General features: G+C 42.6%; 1 protein-coding gene across 13 annotated transcripts in view; it reads left to right on the top strand.

The window, feature by feature from the left end:
* Positions 1-19,104, top strand: part of adgrl3.1 (adhesion G protein-coupled receptor L3.1) — a 450,501-nt gene that overhangs the window by 388,679 nt on the left and 42,718 nt on the right. The window lies entirely within an intron of this gene.

Genomic DNA, 19,104 nt, shown 5'->3' with positions numbered 1-19,104 from the left:
GGAGATGTTTTGTTTTGCAATATTATATGTCCTGATGGCAATGTTCAATTTTTTTATTGAACATAATCATTAAAAGCACTGTACACAATTAAAACATTGACATACACCACATACAGATGTGCTCAAATTTGTTGGTACCCTTACAGCTCATTGAAATAATGCTTCATTCCTCCTGAAAAGTGATGAAATTAAAAGCTATTTTATCATGGATACTTGCATGCCTTTGGTATGTCATAGAATAAAGCAAAGAAGCTGTGTAAAAAGAGATTAATTCTTATTCTACAAAGATATTCTAAAATGGCCTGGACACATTTGTTGGTACCCCTTAGAAAAGATAATAAATAATTGGATCATAGTGATATTTCAAACTAATTAGTTTCTTTAATTAGTATCACACATGTCTCCAATCTTGTTATCCGTCATTCAGCCTATTTAAATGGAGAAAAGTAGTCACTGTGCTGTTTGGTATCATTGTGTGCACCACACTGAACATGGACCAGAGAAAGCAAAGGAGAGAGTTGTCTGAGGAGATCAGAAAGAAAATAATAGACAAGCATGGTAAAGATAAAGGCTACAAGACCATATCCAAGCAGCTTGATGTTCCTGTGACAACAGTTGCAAATATTATTAAGAAGTTTAAAGTCCATGGAACTGTATCCAACCTCCCTGGGCGCGGCCGCAAGAGGAAAATCGACCCCAGATTGAACAGAAGGATAGTGCGAATGGTAGAAAAAGAACCAAGGATAACTGCCAAAGAGATACAAGCTGAACTCCAAAGTGAAGGTACGTCAGTTTCTGATCGCACCATCCGTCGCTTTTTGAGCGAAAGTGAGCTCCATGGAAGAAGACCCAGGAGGACTCCACTTTTGAAAGAAAAACATAAAAAAGCCAGACTGGAATTTGCTAAAATGCATATTGACAAGCCACAATCCTTCTGGGAGAATGTCCTTTGGACAGATGAGTCAAAACTGGAGCTTTTTGGCAAGTCACATCAGCTCTATGTTCACAGATGAAAAAATGAAGCTTTCAAAGAAAAGAAAAGAACACCATACCTACAGTGAAATATGGAGGAGGCTCGGTTATGTTTTGGGGCTGCTTTGCTGCGCCTGGCACAGGGTGCCTTGAATCTGTGCAGGGCACAATGTAATCTCAAGACTATCAAGGCATTCTGGAGCGAAACGTACTGCCCAGTGTCAGAAAGCTCTGTCTCAGTCGCAGGTCATGGGTCCTCCAACAGGATAATGACCCAAAACACACAGCTAAAAGCACACAAGAATGGATAAGAACAAAACATTGGACTATTCTGAAGTGGCCTTCTATGAGTCCTGATCTGAATCCTATCGAACATCTATGGAAAGAGTTGAAACTTGCAGTCTGGAGAAGGCACCCATCAAACCTGAGACAGCTGGAGCAGTTTGCTCAGGAAGAGTGGGCCAAACTACCTGTTAACAGGTGCAGAAGTCTCATTGAGAGCTACAGAAAACGTTTGATTGCAGTGATTGCCTCTAAAGGTTGTGCAACAAAATATTAGGTTAGCGGTCCCATCATTTTTGTCTATGCCATTTTCATTTGTTTTCTTATTTACAATATTATGTTGAATCAAAAGCAAAGTCTGATTTCTATTAAATATGGAATAAACAATGGTGGATGCCAATTACTTTTGTCAGTTTCAAGTTATTTCAGAGAAAATTGTGCATTCTTTGTTTTTTGTGGAGGGGTACCAACAAATTTGAGCACGTCTGTACATTATAGTACATTATTTTGTATATTTTTATTACAGTATATTGAATCATTTAAACCTCTTCTGTGCAATTGGAAAAAAAAACAAAAAACGTTTTATTTATATACAGTCGGCGCCGCCTAATCGGGATATTGATTCTGGATTTCTGCTTAAATGGGATACAACTCTGGGAGATGGTTTTTCCTAATGCTATTTATGTCATTTAATTGGGACATCACTTTGTTTAATTGGGACAAGTATTTTCAATTGATGAACGGAGATCGCTTTTCAGAGCAAGACAGGTTCAAAGGTTACACTGTGACTTATTTAAATTGCGTAAACCATGTTGAACTCTGTTTATTTGGTTTTATAGTTACTGATTAAAAGTAGTCAGAGTACAGTAGGACAACATTAATCAACAAATAACAAAGAATGACTAGGGATTTCCTATTTAAGAGCCTGCACGCTCAATGCCCCAACAGTCATATAAAGTATAAACATACAATCTCCCAACAATCCAGAGTAACGTAATGCTGAAGGTAAGTAGATAGAAAAAACATTAAGAAAAAAGAAAAAAGGAAAGAACAAAATTAGAGAGGAAATTAAAAGGAAATTAAACCCAGCTCAGCACTCGCTAATAGCAAAGGGAGGAATCAGGATACAAACCAATTAATCTTAAGATATTAAAGTTCAAGCCGTTTAATGTAGGACAGAAAGGGTTGCCACGCAGTGTAGAACTTTTTGGTAGACCCACGTAAAGTAAATTACATTTTTTCCAATTTGAGAAGCTGCATGACATCCCCAACCAACTGCTGTATGAGGGAGGGGCTGACTCCTTCCAATTGAGCAAGACAAGGCGTCTTGCCAACAATGTGGTTGAGGCCAAAACATCAGATTGGAATCTAGTTAAAGGGATATCCTCAGTAACTATTCAAAAAATAGCTATTAAAAGGGGATGGGTCAATGGATAATTAAAAAACATTAGAAATGGTGTCAAAAATACATTTCCAAAAAGGAACCAACCTGGAGCATGACCAGAACAAATAAAAAAAGTGAAGCAGGTTCTTGTTTGCATCTAATCACAAGCTGGGTCTAAATCTAGGTAACTTTTTGATAGCCTAACCTTTGACCACTGAATATGATGTACAATTTTAAACTGCATCAAGCCCATGTCTGGCACAAATTGAAGAAGAGTGTATCCGCATCAATATGAGATCCCGTTCCCACAATGTTTTCAAAGTTGAAAGTTAAGGAATTTGTAAGGTAGAGATAACAGAATATATCTTAGATATTGCACCCTTAGGATCAGTGTTCAAGTCTAAAATAGTATCAATGATGGACTGGGGGGCATACAGGTAAATTGCATTGTTCTAGCTCGAACAAAGTTACGAGCTTGCAGGTAGCAGAAAAAATAGTTTTTTGGCAAGTAAAAGTTGTGGCAGAGCTGTGCGAAGGAGGCAAACTGACTGTTAATGTACAGGTCCTCAATAAATTTAAGACCTTTGGTGTGCCAAATACGGCCACTTCACCCAGAGAGGGGGAAACAAATAGTTAGCATCTAGTGAAGAGTTAATAGAGAGGGACTCTGTCTTGTACCGTGATGGAGTGGAAAGTAATTAGAAAAAGTATTATTAGTATGAACTGATGCAAAAGGGGAGGAGTATAAAACTTAAATCCATGAAATGAAATTAGGTCCAAAACCAAACCTCTGGAGAGTGTTGAACAGATAATCCCATTCAACGCGATCAAATGCCTTTTCCGCATCCAGTGATACCAATATCTCAGGGATATGGGACAGGAGGGAATGTAAAATATTAGAGGCATCGGAGGTTGAAAAAAGAATGTCTATTTTTTATTAACCCAGTTTGGTGTGGGGTTCAAGGCGACAGGCCAAAACTTTGGCAAGAATCTTAATATTGGCGTTCAGGAGCAAAATAGGGTGTACGAACTACATTCCTGAGGATATTCTTCTGAACAAGCAGAGAAACTGGTGCTTGGTATAACGATGGAGGTAGAGATAACGAGATGAAAACATAGAACTTAATACAGGAGAGAGTACACTTGAAATTTGATGGGAAACCCATCTGGACCAGGGGATTTACCACTTTCCATTGAAGAAATTGCGTGTGTAATATCATTTATTTTGAAGGCCTCATCTAACTGGTCTTTAGATGGATCAAGATCAGGAAATTCTAGGTTTTGGAAAAAGGAGTCAATTAAGGATGGATCAGCTGGAGATTCTGAAGTATATAGTGATGAGTAGAAATGTTGAAACTCATTATTAAGTTCCTGCTGATCAACAGTAATTGTACCTGATGATAACCGAACGTGTGAGATGAGACAAGAGGCCTCTGACTGACAAATCTGATGAGCAAGGAGTCTACTGGCCATATCTCCATATTCATAGACAGTATATCGTGCTTTAAGCAGTAATTGAAAGAAGGTCAAACTCAGTCTGCAATGTCAAACGCTAAAAAGATCTGGGGATGGGGAGTTAGCATATTGCAGATCTAATTTTGAAATTAGATCAGTCAGTTCAAAAAGTCTCTTAGAGCTATGTGCTGTACAAGATTATCTGGCCACGTATGTACACCTTCAGAGTTTCCCAAAACATAGAGTATCATTGGTTGTGGGTGGAGGATTGTTGAGGCAAGTTAAGTTCTAGGACTAATGGAGAGTGATCAGAAATAACAATGCCATGATAAGTACAGTCACGAACATAAGGGAGAAGCTTATTATCTAAAAAAAAAAAATCTATATGAGAATATGTTTTATGAACATAAGAAAAGAAAGAATAATGTCGAGCTGTAGGGTTGAGGTAATGCTAAGGGTCAGATATTGCATATTTTTTAAGAAAAGACTGAATAAACAGTGCACATTTGGAAGAACCTACAACTTTTAGAGAGGAGCAATCTAAGGAGGGTGACAAAGTACATTTTTTTTATATAAATTTAGTCGTTGCCAATTATTTTTTATTATTTTCTCCCAATTTGGAATGGCCAATTATTTTATCATGCGCGGTGAGCCAAGGACACCCTGGCCATTTTCGGTCAGCAAAGGAATAACCTGACAAAGTACAATTAAAGTATACTCCCAAAATGAGGAGATGTGAATTAAGATCAGGTAAAGTAGATAGGAAACTGGAGATAAATTGTGTATCGTCCCAGTTAGGGGCAAAAACATTAGCCAAGACCGGTGGCGTGTTAAACAGCCTACCTGGAAATAACTGGCCAACCCAGTCCCTTCCCATCCAGAAATGGTCAGAAGGTCTAGATGTGTTTCTTGGAGGAAAGCAATATTGACTTTTAAGGTTCTGAAGATGGGATAATACTTTTTTTCTGTTTTACTGGGTTATTGAGCCCCTTAACATTCCAGCTAATGTAATTTAAAGAGCAGCTCCTGGCCTTTTGAGTGGATGAGTGAATGTAAAAAAAGTGGACAAAATACTGTAAAAATGCTAGGGTTCCATAGTGCCAACAAGCTTGAATGCCCTGCTTCCTCCCAAGAGTCCACAGTGGACTGAGATGTGAATAACGAGAAAGAAAAAAAAAAAACCTCAACCCTCTACATTCCACCCCCCCCCATAATACCTCCCCAAACAAGGTGTGAGCCTAAAACAATCACATAAACCGTGCACTTTGTGCGTTCTGTGAGGTCAAGGTCAAAAAGCCATTTAAACCCACAGCTCTGCAGTTATTATTTAAGAAAAAAACAAAACAAAACATTACTGTTTTAAATACCCTGTTGAAGGCTTTGCAGCCGAAACATTGGTTTCTTTCTCAATAAATGTTGTAAATGTTTAGAAGTATGTTTGAGTGTGCGGCGTCCCTTTTTTTTCTTTGTTGATTTAAGCTTTGCTCCGTTGTCCAGCACCTTGGCTATGCTGCTTGTGTGTGCGTCTATTTTTTGTTTTTCTATTCAAAGGCAAAACAATAACCGTAAAAAGCCAATTCTCTCTCTCTCTCCACACATAGTGCCTTGAAAAAGTCTTCACACCCTTGAACATGTTTCAGATTCTACTGCCTAAAAAATACAATTCAGAATGCATAAAAGTAGGAGTTTGTTTCACTGATCTACACAACATCATCTACACTTTCAACGTGAAAGAACAATTATAGAAATATTCAAAAAGTAATTAAAAGTAAAAAACCCAAAAGTCTTGATTGCATAAGTCTTCACGCCCCTTGAGTCAATACTTGGTGCAAGCCCCTTTTGCAGCAATAACAGCCATGAGTCATTTTGGATAAGTGTCTACCAACTTAGCACAGCGAGATGATGCAGTTTTTGCCCATTCTTCTTGGCAGAATAACTCAAGCTCTTTCAAGTTGGCTGGGGATCATCTGTGGACTGCAGTCTTCAAGTCTTGCCACAGATTTTCTATAGGATTCAGGTCTGGGCTTTGACTAGGCCACTCACGGACATTCACTTTCTTCTTGCTGAGCCACTCCATTGTTGCTTTTGCTTTGTGCTTAGGATCATTATCCTGCTGAAAGGTGAATCTTCTCCCCAGTCCCAGGTCTCTGGCAGACTGGAACAGGTTTTCCTCCAGGATCTGCCTGTACTTTGCACCATCCATCTTTCCCTCGATCTTCACAAGCCTCTCTGTCCCCGCTGCTGCAAAGCATCCCCAAAACATAATGCTGCCACCACCATGCTTTACTGTAGGGATGGTGTTAGCAGGGTGATGTGCCGTGTTTGGTTTACGCCACACATATCGCTTAGCATTGAGATCAAAAAGTTCCACTTTGGTCTCATCAGACCACAAAACCTTCTCCCACATGCATGCAGTGTCCCCTAAGTGTTTATTTGCAATAGCTACAATAGCTATGCGGCACATCATATGGCTTTTTTTCAGCAGTGGCTTCCTTCTTGCCACCCTCCCATACAGGCCACGTTTGTGGAGTACTCTTGAAATTGTTGAACAGTCAACATTTTCCCCAATCTCAGCCAGAGACCTCTGTAGTTCTTTTAAAGTAATCTTAGGCCTCACAGTGACCTCCCTCAGCAGTTTCCTTAAGCCATGGTGTGGCGGAGTGTCCCGCCCCTTTGTTTATTTATTTATTATGATTTGTTTATTACGGCGAAAGCCGATTTTGTTATTTGTTATTTATATTTTTAAAACCTCGTGAGGATGCGTGGCTGATAAGCTACTGATTATTTAACTAGCTGACAGTCACACATCCTTACTAAACTCGTGCAGACTGTGGCCAAGGGGTAATAAGATAATTAACAGCTAGTTAACCCCTCTGCTAGAGTATAAGAACCTGCAGCTGTCCGTGCTGTGGGGTTGAGTGTACAGAGGAGAGTACAGGGAGTGGAGAGAGCGAGGCGAATAAGAGAAACAACTGCTAAGAATCGTGCTGGGGTAAAACCAGCACGCTTATTTGTTTATTTCTATTTGTTTGGCCAACGTGCCCTTTTGTTTTGTTGTGTTTTGTTTGTTTAAATATTTTGGTTTATTTAGTTAATAAAACGCTGAGCGCCGTTGTGTTCAGCTTCACCCGCCCATCCACTGTTTTGTTTCTGTTACTTCCTGGTCCGTGACGTCATCACACCTCACCACTGCAAGCCATCCTGCCACACATGGCTACTGACTTTGGAGGGATGGCCTAATGGAGGCAGTGTCTTGGTGGTGCCAAACTGTTTCCACTTTACAATGATGGACCTGACAGTGCACCAAGGGATATTCAAAGACATTGAAAGTTTCTTATAGCCTTCCCCCAATCTGTACCTTTCAATAACTTTATCCTGGAGTTCTTTTGGCAGCTCCTTGTTCAGCATGTTTTGCCATTTGCTTCAAATTCACTTCATACAACAGAACAGCTTGATTCTTCATCCAGGAGTATTCGAATCAGTTGAACTACTGTGATTGGACACAGGTGGGCTCTATTTAATTTATTATGTGCCTTGTGAAGGCAATTTGTTGTACCTGAGCTAATATGGGTTTGCTATGACAAAGGGTGTGAAGACTTATGCAATCAAGACTTTTTGGTTTTTTATTTTTAATTACTTTTTGAATATTTCTATAATTGTTCTTTCACGTTTAAAGTGTAGATGATGTTGTGTAGATCAGTGAAACAAACTCCTACTTTAATGCATTTTGAATTGCATGTTTTAGGCAGCAGAATGTGAAAAATGTTCAAGAGTGTGAAGACTTTTTCAAGGCACTGTACATATACATATACACACATGCATACACATACATACATACATAAAAACACAGACATACACACATAAGCTGTAAGCATATACATGCATACACATACACAACCATACGAATACATATATATGCACACACAGAGGGAAATTCAGCCCCAAAGTAGCACCAATTGAGAAAAGCAAAGGGGAAAATAATAATAATAATAATAATAATAATAATAATAATAATAATAATTAGTATAAAAGATAACACAACACTCTTTAAAAAAATATTAATAATTTAAAAATAAGGACACAAATCAATATATTTAAAATATTATTATTATTATTATTATTATTATTATTATTAATAATAATAATCATAATAATAATAATAATAATAATAATAATAATAATAATAATAATAATAATAATAATACATCCCTATACGCTATGGAACTTAACTTCCGTTTTTTGCATGACACAGAACAGATAGGTGTGAATATCTGTTCACCAGCAGCAGCGTCCAAAAACAAGGGGACACCACCACAGAAAGGCAAATAAGCAAATAGTACATAAATATAAGTCAAGTATATAATTATAGGTAGTTGGCACCACCTGCAGGCACACTACAGATATTTAGGGTGACAGTCATTGTAAAGCCTAGCAATAAATACCTTCTATTGTATTACTATATATTGCGAGAATAATTATCCCTGGTGTCCCCACTGGTTTCCAACACTACTGCACATACATAAATAAGTATAACAGAACACGTATCGTCAAAAGTATGCATGCATAAAGAACCATAACAATGATAGCAACAAATACAATTACTGTGTGAAGGGGAAAGGTATGGCTGCAATTATAGGGTTAGCTACTGAGAAAAAATAAAATAAAAAAATACTAGGCTTATTATTGCTATAGAGGGTCGTCACAACCCAGTCCTGTACTTACAGTATCATAAAACAGTATTCAAAAAAGTTTAGAGAGTCAGTGTCTTTCAAGCGGAGGAAATGTCAATGATACAGCGATTCAGATATGTCAAAGCTTCCTCGGGGTCAGTGAAAATACACTTGGTTCCATTGTGGGTCAATCTAAGTAGGGCTTGGAACAGTAATCCATATTTTATTCCGGGTTGATCTCGTAGGAGAGGCTTCACCTTCACAAATGCAGCACATAGCCGTTGGCACATAGTCGGGAAAAATGAAAATGTTCTGGCCTGGAAACAACAATGGGTTAATTTCTGTGGCTCGGCGGAGAATTATATGCTGATATAATGAAAGGTCAGGGATTCTTGCCACGTCTGGGTTTTGGTTGGAGAGATCTATGTGCCCGATCAAGCAGTGGTTTATTTTCCAATGCGAGAGTCCATAAGCATTTGGGCTACAAATTCAGTCGGACTGGGTTCATCTGTATCTTCTTTTATTCTGATAATCCTGAGACTGTTTCTCCTCAACCTCCCTTCTAAATGCTCACATTTATCATTGTGTTTTGACTTCAGCCCACAGTTTCTTTATTTCGTACTCCAGGGCTACTGTTGAATCAGACCGCTGTGATGCCGCCTGTTCTAAATCTTTTTTACCGTTGGAATCAGTGACGGCTTGTAGGGCTGAAACTGAAGACTGTTTCTTTCCGCAAAGAAGCGATCTCCCCTCTTATCAACAGAGAAGCAGCTTCTATCCTTGCATCGATTGTAGCGCATATTTCAGTTTTAAGGGAAACAACCTCAGTTCGTAGTTAGGATATGGCCGCAAGGACAGCGGCTCGGGCACCCTCTTCAGTAAAATGTGGTGCGACTTGGCCTTCTTGTGAATCCTTCTTTCCTCTGGGCATTTTGATAATTTAAACCGAGTTTCAGATAGTCTGCAAATACACTGACCTAATAAGGCTATCCTCAGAGTCTGAAAAAATATGTCAGAGACTGACAATACCATTTAACCTTTTGTTTTATAAAAGCATCTGCGGGAGCAAACAGACTCGCTCATTGCTCAAGAGCGCCCCCCCAACCACACAGAACTCTTGAAAGAGCTGGAATCTCCTATGGTTTCTCAGACTGCTGTTGCAAACAAAGTTGGCTTGTTGCTGATGCCTCGCCTTGTGATAAGATGTAATTTAATTATTTTCATTTAATGTAGAAATAAAAAAACAGCGATTAATTTTGTTCAGGAACCTTTAAAAGTGCTTAGTGTTTAAAAGTATTGTATCTTTAAAACTACCAATAAAAAAATGCATTGAAATGAACATGTAGTTTTTTGTCACCGTTGCAAACACATGCGGGGAGTGGGTAAAATACAACTCCCAGAATACATTTCGGCCTCTGCTTCAAGCTCAGCTAGGCGCGCGCAAATGCAGTGAATGAAAGAAAAGATGGAGTGGTATCTTATTCCATTGAAAAAAAAAAAAGATAAACTTGACAACAAAAGTGCAAACCATGATGTCCTGCACAATCAGCCCTTTATTTATGAGTGGATCAGCTGCTGGGACTAAAGGGTCTTTAAATGAAACTGAAGCCACAACGACTGCAAAAAGGAGGAAAGTCCGGGCAGTTCAGGACAAGCACCATAGGTTTCAGGAGAGGTGGACGGGGGAATATATTTTTTTTTTATTGAAGACTCTGGAAAGCCAGTTTGCTTGATGTGCCAGAGAACCGTCTTGTTTTTAAAAAACAGCAATTTGGAGCGACATTATATGACCTTACTTGGGGATCTTAATGAAAAATACCCATCTGGCAGTAGTATTCGTGAAAGTAAAATCAACCAGTTCGTCAGCTCACTGAAAATTCAGTAAAAAGTGCTCAAGATTTCTAGCTTGGTTGCAGAGCATCTAACAGTTGTTTAACCCCACAACTGATTATCCTGATAAAAAAAAAAACAATTGAGCCTTCTGTATTGAGGTGCTCGTTTAACCCTGATAAAAAAAAATTGAGCGAAAGGTGAGAAAGTAATTGCTTTCGCCTCTCGAATCTTATATGGTGCTGAGGGTAATTATTCAACCTCTGAAAAGGGGGTCTTGCGGTGGTATGGGCAGTGGAGAAATGGCGACACTACCTGGAAGGGACAGAGTTTGAGGTAGTCACTGACCATGCCACATTATCATGGGTTTTCAATTCTCCGAAAACAACCTCACATCTCACTCGTTGGACATTGCGATTGCAGCAATTTATGTTTAAGGTTTTGTACTGCAAAGATAGTCTAAATTTAGTCCAGGTGCTCTCTCGAGAGCGCCTCTCTCCTCAGACCATGTTGAGGGGCAATGTTTGGTGGTAAACAGCATTCAGAACTGGGCAGACACATGGCAAATGACATTTAATAGAGAAAAGTGCAAAGTATTGCACGCAGGCAATAAAAATGTGCATTATAAATATCATACGGGAGATACTGAAATTGAAGAAGGGATCTATGAAAAAGAGTTTATGTTGACTCAGAAATGTCTTCATCTAGACAATGTGGGGAAGCTATAAAAAAGGCCAACAAGATGCTCAGATATATTGTGAGAAGTGTTGAATTTAAATCAAGGGAAGTAATGTTAAAACTTTACAATGCATTAGTAAGACCTCACCTAGAATATTGTGTTCAGTTCTGGTCACCTCGTTACAAAAAGGATATTGCTGCTCTAGAAAGAGTGCAAAGAAGAGCAACCAGAATTATCCCGGGTTAAAAAGGCATGTCGTATGCAGACAGGCTAAAAGAATTGAATCTATTCAGTCTTGAACAAAGAAGACTACGCGGCGATCTGATTCAAACATTCAAAATCCTAAAAGGTATAGACAATGTCAACCCAGGGGACTTCTTTGACCTGAAAAAAGAAACAAGGACCAGGGGTCACAAATGGAGATTAGATAAAGGGGCATTCAGAACAGAAAATAGGAGGCACTTTTTTACACAGAGAATTGTGAGGGTCTGGAACCAACTCCTTGGTAATGTTGTGAAGCTGACACCCTGGTATCCTTCAAGAAGCTGCTTGATGAGATTCTGGGATCAATAAGCTACTAACAACCAAATGAGCAAGATGGGCTGAATGGCCTCCTCTCGTTTGTAAACTTTCTTATGTTCTTATGTTCTTATGTTCTTACTGCCACCTAGTCAGGGGGTGTGAATCGCCTAATTAATTAAGACATTGAGTAATGTCATTAATTATCTCCACTTCTTCTGCAATTAGAATTTCTCTCAACACCACCTCCATTTTGGTTCTGCTCAGAACTGTTGTTCATCTACCAAAGCTGTCCACGCTCCGTCTGCACAGACCGTGACGTTACGCGCAGACTCCCGTCTGCAATCTGCCGGCAAAAAAGTGTCGTGAACGCACCCATCATGATATACTGCATCCCCTTCCTTTATCAACAGAAAGGTGGAAACAAAACTTCTCGTGCTTAAAATCAAAATATCTCAATAAAGTATTATGTACTATTAACGTATTAAATAGCAATTCATCCCTTTATTTTGATGCAGTTCATGTCCCGATCTGACATAACAAAAGGAAAATAGAATACGTCCATGAGTACGGCGAGTGCACATCTTCCCATTGGAGGTGTTTAACGATTATATTTGTGTGAAATTGATGGGTTTTTATTATTATTATTATTTCAGCATGCATTAACAAATAAAAATGTGAATTTAATGTGTACATGTAGTACTTAATATACTTCATAAGGTACAGTTGAGTTCCATTTCAGTGTAAAGTAATATTTAGTCAATGTTCTAGGCTGTAGCCAGCTAAGGCACCAGAGGCACGGGCCTCAGTAAAAAAAAAAGCATAGTAATTATTATTTATCTAGGCTCTTTTACACATTGATTTGCCGCAAAATAAAATGCATTTAATCCGTCGTCGTGTGCATACACGAATCCCTGAGTCCCGCTGTGCTTTTCAACATCTTTACTATTTACTTATAACGTGTTATAACGTGTGATTGATGTGTGTAGTAGGCTACTGTCTTTCAATTTAATATTGTTTTTTATTTATTTTTCGCTGTTTTTTCTGACGATGTACCTCCTTTTAAATAAGTTTTATGCCGACTGTTTTTATTAAAATTTAAAACGAGCCGTTTAACTTTTAATGCTTCTTTCACTCCAGTGAATAACTTAACATGCAGAATAAGGGCGGGGGAATAAAATGAATTGCTCTGCATTTTAAGTAGTGCTCTTATAATGCAAACACATAATTAATCACCGCAATCATTACTCATTTTATATGACTAGTTTAGCGAGGGTGAAGTCTTTGTTTTATGAAACATTTCTGTAGCTACACCTCCAAGCAGCGACGGTAAAGCGATCATCACTGTCGTTTTAGGAATGTATAGGTAAAAAAAAAATAGTTGAGCTTATTTTTATCATCTTTCCATGATTAACTTATGAAACTGATATGGTTTAATGACTTTAATTACAACACTAAAGGCAAGCAGACCGCTCAGAAAGAAAACCCGACAACCAGAAACCTTAACTCTCCGTACTGGTGTATTTAGAAGAATTTGACGTTTCCATTTGAAGTAAGTGGGTTACTACAGGTTTGACTGGTAGTAGTTGAGTTGGGGGGGGTTGTTGAGTTCAGGGCTGTGCGGTTTGCAAGGAGCCTCGCAGCGGATCACATTAAAGAAGTAAAATGCATATTCATGAGTATAGTCAGAACACAGCCAAACAGCCAATCAAATCGACTGGTCAGCCGAAAAGCTTGAGTTGCAACCCTCTGAACTACACATTGGTTATGATTTGCTGACAACTCATGCAGCGGAACTCTCGCCAACCTGCTTATGAGATACTGCACCCCCTTAGAAAAGGTGTTTAATTGTCGTGAGATACTGCATCCTTTCTGAAAAGTTTTTTTCAATAGCTATGAGATACTGCACCCCCTCAGAAAAGGTGTTTTCATAGTTATGACATACTGCACCCCCTCAGAAAAGGTGTTTTCATAGCTACAAGATACTGCACCCCCTCAGAAAAGGTGTTTTCATAGCTACGAGATACTGCACCCCATCAGAAAAGGTGTTTTCGTAGCTACAAGATACTGCACCCCCTCAGAAAAGGTGTTTTCATAGCTACAAGATACTGCACCCCCTCAGAAAAGGTGTTTTCATAGCTACAGGATACTGCACCCCCTCAGAAAAGGTGTTTTCATAGCTACAAGATACTGCACCCCCTCAGAAAAGGTGTTTTCATAGCTGCGAGATACTGCACCCCCTCAGAAAAGGTGTTTTCATAGCTACGACATACTGCACCCCCTCAGAAAAGGTGTTTTCATAGTCATGATAACAAATATGAAATAAAAGTAAACAATGAAGCAAACTGCACTCAAACTCGTTTTGTGATAAATGTAGAACGAGGGGAAACATGCATTTTTCAATCATCATTAGCATTCTAATGTAATGCAGTGTTTTGTTTACCGTTACGGTTACACATTTGCAATGTCTGCTGTTAGGTTGCTATGAAGTTTTGACGGGATGATGCAGTATCTTATAGCTATTAAAATACAATTTCCGAGGGGGTGTAGTATCTCATAGCTATTAAAAACATTTTCTGGGGTGGGGTGCAGTATCTCATAACTATGAAAACACCTTTTGTAAGGGATGCAATATCTCATAGCTATGAAAACACCTTTTATTTTATTGAAGAATGCTGTAAATAAATTGATACACGTTTTAATATTAATTTTAATATTAAAATATAAATTTTAATATTTGCTGGTGATACACCAGCACATATTAAAATATCAAATTCAACAGAAAATAGATATAAACCGTATTCACGAAAGTGCACAACACAACAATCTACAATGACATAGTTTAAGGCACAGCATGAGCTGCAGTATAGTTATTTATACATCCAATGTTTTCAACTGCAAATTGATTAAATTAAAATATATATCCAACAGCTTTAGTATTTTAATAACATTTTACCTGACGTTGCAATATATTCATGTAGTGTTACTCCGAGGTTGGAATAACCGCAGTTAAACCTACTGCTGGATGGACTGACTGCAACATGAGTTAAATTAAGCCACTGTGGCAGGTTGAAATTGAAAAACCCTTTTTGTCCCGTCTTTTTGAAGACTCGTTTCCAGATTTAAAACTCAATTAAACCAGTTTAAATAGAACATTGCAATTCACCTATCAAGTGGACAAAAATCTGCCACGCTGCAATTAACCCAAGGTTTTTTTCATCGTCTCTCCTGACTCCATTCTTCCTGTCTCTGTGGATTAAAAATACAGTAAATAGAGGCAGAGATGCTTTTTTTAAAAAAAAATTCAATGTAATCGCTGGCAACACTAGTAAACCTGATGCTTTATTCTAATCATACTGAATAGCTAATGAAATACATGTATATTAGTATTACTATTTTACAATTATCTTCTTTTTTTGAAAGTATTGTAACGACCCGGACAATTGTATTGTTGCAGGACTTGTTGTCTGTCCCGTTTGTCTTGTCTATCTTTTATGTTATGTGTATTGTAAGGGGAACGGGTCACGCCGTTAGTTGGCAGTGGAAAAAGGGGGACTGCAGACCATGGGTCGATTGGTTGAGCCGGACAGCGGCGGGAGATGAGGAGAGGTTATATAAGGTGGTGGATGAGTGACAGAGGGGAGACTGAGACTGAGAGTGAGAGAGAGTGACAGCAACTTGAGAGAAAGCGAGAGAGATAGCAATAGAGGATAAATAAGGGTTTGTTGTTTTAGTGGTGTGAATTCTGGCCCCTGACAGGAATTCTCTGTTTATTCAAATAAAAATTAGAGACCGAGAATTCCACACCGTAGCCGTGAGTCCTGCTTCATAAACCTGACAAAAACACTACACTGGTGTAAGAAGCGGGATTATGGTGCACTTGCCTCGGAAAATGAAGCAGGAACCGGCGGAGATGGCAGTTTCACCGCCACTGGGAGGAGACAAGCTGTGTTGGTGTGCAAAAGACAAGCGCCAGTAGGACCAAGAACAGCGGGGAACGAATACAAGGCGGGAGCCTGCGGGGCGAAACAGAACGAAGAGCCAAGATGGCAGAGGTTGTGGTCGGGAGATCTGCCACACGCGCAGGGGATCAGTGTGTCATCAGCGTCGATAGCGAAGACGGAGCTGCGGCTGAAGCATCACGACGCGTCAAACAGGAGGCAACGTCACAGTGGGGCGGAAGTGGGGCAGAGCACGAGGCATTGAGCGTCCATGGAGAAAAAATTGTCCAGGAAGAAGTGACGTCATCACGGTGTGCAGGAGCAACATCAGAGCTGCTGGATCAACAGGGGCCTGCATCAACAAACCCACCTATGATGGTAAGGCCGACTGGCGCATGTTCTTAATACAGTTTGAATTAATGGTGAAATTAGAAGGATGGACTGATAAGGAAAAAACTGTAGGCATTATCACCAGCCTGACCGGTGATGCCTTACCATACCTCCGGTTTATTGATGTAGCTCACGGTGACAGCTACGAAAGTGTGTTGGCACAACTAAGTGACTGTTTTGTGGGGATCCAGGTAGCTAGGCCCCGAGATGGGCCCCGTGCCGACCACGGGAGTGGAAGTAGAGCAAGTATGAGTGACAGGATGCAGGGGGCGGGCCGAAGTATGGTAAAAGCAGGCCGCTATGACGGGACATCGCCATGGTAGGCATACCAGGCCAAATTCAAGATGGCTGCGCTCAAAAATCCATGGATCCCAACAGAGAAAGCTGGCCAGCTAGCGGCAGCCCTGGACGTGCTGCTAGACCTGGGCCCAGACGAGCTGGACAGCTATGATGTTATCGCCACGGCCCTGGACCGCCGCTTTGGGAGAGTAGATCCTGCTGTCGGCCTGCACCAACGCCTGGCCACACGGATCAGAGGCCCCAGAGAGAAGTTGGGTGTGCTTGCAGCAGATGTCCTGTACTTGGCCTGGCGGGGGTACCCCGACTACCCGCCAGCCACGCAAGGGGACTTGACCATGGAGGCCTTTGTCCGTGGCCTGACCCCTAATGCCCTGCGCCAGCAGGTCCGGTTCGCTGCCCCAACCTCCTTAGAGCTCGCCTTGGCCCACGCAGAATGTGTCGAGGTTGTGCTCGAGGAGGGTGAGCGTGACTGGGCCCCTGGGGGAAACCAGCGAGAGGGGAGAGAATGGACCGACCGCCCCAGGCCCACTGCATGTCAAGCCCAAGCGGAAGAGGAGGAGACTGCAGACAGCCACGCTGCTCCTCCCTGGATCTCTGACCTGGCCGCCCTGATCCGAACCATATCCACACAGGCCCCCCACGCGTGCCTGTGCTGGAACTGTGGCAAACCTGGGCACCTACAGCGGCGATGCCCCTCCGCTGCAGCCCCACCCACCCGCTCATTGTCGGGAAACACCAAGGGGCCCGCGTAAGTGGGACAACGTGGGCTCCCCATCCTGTCTCCCATACTTACCACCGTCCACCTGCACCACATACAGCTGAGGCCCGACCGCCAAGCGGGGAGAAGGTGCCCCCCCACTCTCCTGAAGCCACTGACAGCAATCCACACAGAACAGCTGTGGTAGTCGGGAGAACCACCGCAGGGGACTTTTGTCATGTTCCTGTCCAGATTGAGGGGGTCCCCTGTACCGCCCTGGTGGACACCGGCTCCACGGTGACCCTGGTCCGCCCCGATGTGCTCCCAGAGGGGGTCCGGCTGGAACCCACAACTGTTCAACTCTGCACAGTCACTGGGGAGCTGATGCCTATGAAAGGGAGGAGCAACCTGGCCATAGAACTGGCTGGGCGGACAGTACATCATCCGGAGGGGCTAGCCTTCCCGCCAGGGCAGCTGGGCCGTGACCGGGACCCCTATGCTCGTCAGGGCCAGACTGCTAAGAGAGGGGAGCTAATGAGCCAGCCATACCCACTGTTACACCGCCATGGCCCACGCCACTCCACGCTGGGCCGGGGGACCTCAGCCCTCTCCCGGACCCCACCACGCCAGCGCGTACTGACCCCATCGCCGACCCCTGCCCCCAGGGGCAACACAGCATTCCGACAGGCCCAGCGTTGGAGAGGACTTCCACTCCCACAGCCCTCCATGCCAGCCCAGGGGACCTCAGCCCTTCCCTAGGCCCCCTGCCACCAGGGATGGAGACCCTCCTTTTCCAAGCCCCCATCAGTAGCAAAGACGACCGTGTCAGCCCCAAGTTCGTCTGCTCCCCCCTCAGGTACTATGGAGGACCCCACTGTTGCCACAGTGACCGCAGTCTGGCACCAGAATTGTGAGGGTCTTCACCCGGAGCAACATGCCCAGCTATGGGAGCTGTTACTGACCTACCGCCATAGCTTCGCTATCAACCCTGAAGACGTCGGCCGGACACACATGGTCCAACATTCCATCGACACAGGGGAGGCCCGGCCCATCAAGCTGCGGCCCTGCTGCCAACCACTGGCCCGCCAGGAGGCTACAGAGGAGGCACTGAAGGAGATGCGGGGGGCTGGAATCATTGAGCCCTCAGACAGTCCCTGGACATCCCCGGTGGTCATGGTTCCGAAGAAAGATGGCAGGTGGCGCTTCTGTGTCGACTACAGACGCCTGAATGATAGCTGCTGGCAGTGGTCGAGTCAGTCCGCCACTTCCGCCACTACCTCTGTGGGCTCCCCTTCACAGTGCGGACGGACCACGCAGCCCTGCAGTGGCTCCTGACCTTCAGGGAGCCGGAGGGACAGGTTGCCCGCTGGATAGAACAACTACAAGCGTTTAACTATTCCATCCAGCATCGGGCAGGGGAGAAGCACGCTAATGCGGACGCCCTGTCCCGCTGACCCTGTGCCCAGGAGGGCTGTGCACACTGCGACTGGAGGGAACAGAAGGAGGCCGAGCTGTCCTCCGGAAGTACAGAGCAGTGCTGTACGCTGGTGCCAGTGGAGAGGACGGAGTGGAGGAGGCACCAGGAGGCTGACCCAGACCTCTGTCCTGTGCTGCAGTGGCTGGAGGACCAGTGGAGACCACCCTGGGAAGAGGTAGCAAGATACTCTACTGCCACCTGGGGGCTCTGGTCGCAATGGACAGGGCTGGGTCTGAAGGATGGTGTCCTCCAACTGCAGTGGAAGGAGCCAGCAACAGGGGAGGTGAGATGGCAGGTGGTCGTCCCCCGAGCGTTGTGCCTGGAGGTGCTCATGGTCCACCATGGGACCCTAGGCACCGGCCACTTCGGGGTCACGAAGACGCTCCAGCAGCTCCGACAGTCCTTCTACTGGGGGTAGTGCAGACGGGACGTTGAGGACCACTACCGGCGCTGTGACACCTGCACTGCTCGAAAAGGACCCCCGGGCCTGTCGCACGCCCCCCTCCAG

The sequence above is a fragment of the Acipenser ruthenus genome, chromosome 1, assembly GCF_902713425.1.
Source record: "Acipenser ruthenus chromosome 1, fAciRut3.2 maternal haplotype, whole genome shotgun sequence".
Lineage (NCBI taxonomy): Eukaryota > Metazoa > Chordata > Actinopteri > Acipenseriformes > Acipenseridae > Acipenser > Acipenser ruthenus.
This window is presented reverse-complemented; position numbering and strand designations above follow the sequence as displayed.